Below are 4312 nucleotides of genomic sequence, written 5' to 3' on the forward strand. Positions count from 1 at the left end.
TGTGCAGCATATGATGATGTCTTCTTCTTCAGGCAGCTGGATAAAGTGTATGGCATTAAAGTAACTGCACGTTTAAGACAACAGGTAGAACTCAGATGCGAGACCTACACACTTCCTGGAATATTTATTTAGCAGCTTGCAGTATGATGTATGGTGTACTTATCACACATTACAACATGCCACATAGATTCCACGGTTTTTCGTAGATCATGTTCCATTGACATTTTATTCCTATGGAAATTAGGGGTTTGAGCAATATTTCAAAGTATAAGAAAAAAACATTTAGTTATCCTTGAAAGAATCAAAAAATGTTTTTTATTTCTTAGTATAGCTATATTTTATAAAATCTGTATTAAAAAAAAAAGAACAAATCTACCCATACATAGGACTTACGAACTGTATCCTAACATGATATAGTCCTATCTATCAGAGAAAAAAAAGAAAAATGCCTATAGAAAGATGACATACACAGTTGGATTCAGGTCATTGTCAAATTGACTTGAAAATTAATGTGTTTTTTTTTTATCCACATTAAATAGAATATCCTAGTTTTCACACTGGCCACAGCTCTTGTCAAAATAGGCTGAAAAGTAATTTTCTGTAGATCAACTGTCAGCTTTGTTGTATAGATTAGGATAGAATGAGCAGAGTCATTTCATTGTCATTAGAAGGTAGGCAAGCTCATGACTGCTTTTTTTGTACTGCTAGAAGCCAGGATAAGGTAGGATAGTAAAGGCACAGGCCAATGAAACAGGGCAGGGATCAGATAACGATTAGTTGACTGTTTTAATCTTTTATGCTGCCCTGAAAATCATTGTTGCCGGCAGCACATCTCCCCATGTAAACAGGGGATCTGCTTCCAACATTCTTTGAACTGTATGGGGACCAAACGGTCGTATTAACTTTAAAAATTAGAAATCTTTAAAAATTTTGAGCAGATGGTTTAACCAGTAACCATAGACTCTGTTCACACCGCCATCATGGTTTCCATTATAACTGAAACAGTGATGGTGGTGCCCAATCCGACACACGATGGACCCCATCGTTTTGACAGGATGGATAGCGCTGCATGCTACACTATTCTTCCTGTCAAATATCACGGGACTTCCGATGGAGGCTCTGAACGAAGCCTAATCTTGTCTTTATGGTAAATTACTTTAATAAATGTTTATGATGTGGTATAAATAAAAGAAGAAAAAAACTCAAAACTGTCTCTGGTGTGGAAGCTAATTGGCAAAACAGTTGAAATCTTATAGAAATATACTCAACTTAGAAGATATGAGCAAGACATATCACGCATAAATGCAAAATGTTTTGTATCTTATCTCTCAGGGAATGGATTTGTAAGGTCTCGGTGCAGATGAGATACAGCAAAATTCCTTCTTATTTTCATTAAATTTAGAGCTTGTTTCTGCTGAAAATGGTGCATTCTGTGCATGGCAATGCTTTACTAACAAAAGTGCATGTGAATTTTTTTTATGAGTCAGCAATTTAGCCAAAAAACAAATTTTTGGCTAAAGCTTCTACCTCTCAAGTCCTACTAGTTCTACCTTGTTTGTGGGATCAAAAACCTAAAAATCTTAATTATACATAGAGCAAATCCATAGGATGTGATTAGATAGCTGGACAGTTTGGTAATCAGGGTTGGAGCTGGAGTTGGGGTGTCCGTATATGATTTTGCCGAACTGCGGCAGTAACCACGTGGCTTGTACAGGTTTCAATGTGATTCATCTGTACAGGCCAACATGGCAATTTTTGGTAAAACCATGTTCTCAGCTGCTAGCGCAGATATCCTCATCGTGTGTGGGCACCACAAAACGGCTTGACTTTCAAATTGATTGGTAATAGCCGCACGATTTTGTAGCTATACAGCAGTTTGATTGTTAATGGCCACACAGTTTTGCAGGGAAAACTGATGTATAACAATCAATTTAAAAACCACGCCAATTTGCAGTAAAACCGAAGTCGGTGCACTTATTTGGCTGCCAGGAGGCTGCTCCGTGTCACCTTAGGCTAGAGCTACACCTAGACTTTTTGGACTGCTGATTGATTTCATAGTTGCCAACCTTTGATTTTTTTTTCCAGGGACACTTGGGGTGTGGCTTCTTTGGTGGGTACGTCTTATGGGGAAGTGACTTATCTGGTGGGGGTGGCTAATGGGGGCATGGCTTTCATCCCAGAATTTCTGCATGCAAATAAACGAACAAAAATTTCTGCACAAGTTTGACTGTGTCACGGTGTGGGGTGTGGACCCACTGGGCCGTACCACGTAGCGGGATAGCAGCTGGCCAAACAGGTAAAATACAAAGTCTATAGTCCAGAAAGGGTACCTGAGGCAATGTAGATAGTAGCGGTGATTCAGGCTTAAGATGAGGCTCCGGCAGTAGACAGACACCCAGCGGGTGTGACACAGTAGATGCAGCGGAAGACACAACTCGACTTCAACTCTAGATGGCACAGAGGCACGGGATACAGGGTACAGGCAGCAGGAACAGGTAACACTGGGAACAGGAAAACACTAGGAGACCATTTGCAAGACAAACTCCAGTAAACACAACAACGCTCAGGCATTGATCAAGAGGGCAGAGACATTTTTATAGTCCAGCAGCATTCTGGGCTAATTGCAGATTCTCTGCAACTGGTCACGCACTGGCCCTTTAAGGCCGTGCACGCACGGGCGCGCGCGCCCTGCGGGAGACAGTCTCTGAACCAGGAAGTGAGTGCCGGCATCTCTCAGAAGGGAGATGCCGCCGAGAACTCACACGTCCATGGCCGCGGCCGTCAGAGGGTAAGTCAGAACGAAGGGCCATGGCCATAGATGTTACAGGCTGACAACTACTTTGGTGGCCAGTGTCTCTCTCTGGTTATCTGGTTTTATACAGGCAAGTGATGTCTCAATTTATCACTAGGCCTAGGCGATATGAGCTGACCACTACTGGTAGCGTAAAAACAAGCGTAGATAGTGCCATCCTTAGTGCCCCTTGTAGATGGTGCCCCACAATGCCCCCAGTACATAGTGCTACACAATGCTGCCTGTAGATATTGCCACACACAGCCCCCTATAGATAGTGCCACATGGGCCCATGTAGATAGTGCCACAGTGCTTCGTCTTGTAATTAGCACCAGACCCCCCCCCCCTTGTAGATAGCACTAGACACCCCCTGTAGATCACGCCTGAGGATGCAGATACAATTGAATATGGTAGTTGCCATGACACGTACGGGACACTTATTTGCCGGGACTGTCTCTGTAAATTTGGGACAGTCCCGGCAAATTCGGGACTGTTGCAACAATATGATTTTAACTATTGGGGTATGTTCACACGGCCTATTTACGGATGTAATTCGGGCGTTTTTGCCCCGATTTACGTCTGAAAATAGCGCCTCAATAGCGCTGACAAACATCTGCCCATTGAAAGCAATGGGCAGACGTTTGTTTGTTCACACGAGGCGTATATTTACGCGCCGCTGTCAAATGACGGCGCGTAAATTGACGCCCGCGTCAAAGAAGTGACCTGTCACTTCTTTGGCCGTAATTAGAGCCGTTATTCATTGACTCCAATGAATAGCAGCGCCAATTACGTCCGCAATTGACGCGGCGTTCAAGCGCCTGCACATGCCGGTACGGCTGAAATTACGGGGATGTTTTCAGGCTGAAACATCCCCGTAATTTCAGCCGTTACGGACGCCCTCTTGTGAACATACCCTTGAGCTACAGCTGCAGTCCAAATGATTACATTGAGTTGCATGCAATCTTGTGGATTGCAGCTGTCACTCGAGAGTTAAAATCAAGTGGTTGCGCTGCAAAAAGTCTAGGTGTAGCCCTGCCCTTACCGTACTTGTGTTTTTGATCAGGAACATGCGGATGATTAGAAATGATTTGCCTAGAAGAAGAAACATTGATTCATACAATTTAGCTGAGAGTTTGATTAAGATCTTTTCTTACCTGAAGTAACGCACTTGATGATGGCAGAATTTGATGACGCCTGCAACACAACCATTTATACTCAGCGACATGAATTTAATATAACCTGTGTATCCTGACATGAATAATGTAAAATTTTTTATATTACAGTGCTATGTGGCTAGGATACGTATTTGTCTTTATTACCATGGGTTGTCACTCTGTTAGTTGTACAAATCATGCTATTGCAGATGATTACATTATGTGCAAACTTTTTTTTAAAAATCTTAATTTAAATACTTTGGCTGCTTATATAATGAGTGTGGGTAGGTAGGTATGTACGCTTATGTAATTATATACATAGTGTGGAAATCCAGTTAAACCTTCTGGAAAGGGAATTTCTTTATTT

This window comes from Rhinoderma darwinii, chromosome 8 (genome assembly GCF_050947455.1).
Source record: "Rhinoderma darwinii isolate aRhiDar2 chromosome 8, aRhiDar2.hap1, whole genome shotgun sequence".
In the NCBI taxonomy this organism is placed as follows: Eukaryota; Metazoa; Chordata; class Amphibia; order Anura; family Rhinodermatidae; genus Rhinoderma; species Rhinoderma darwinii.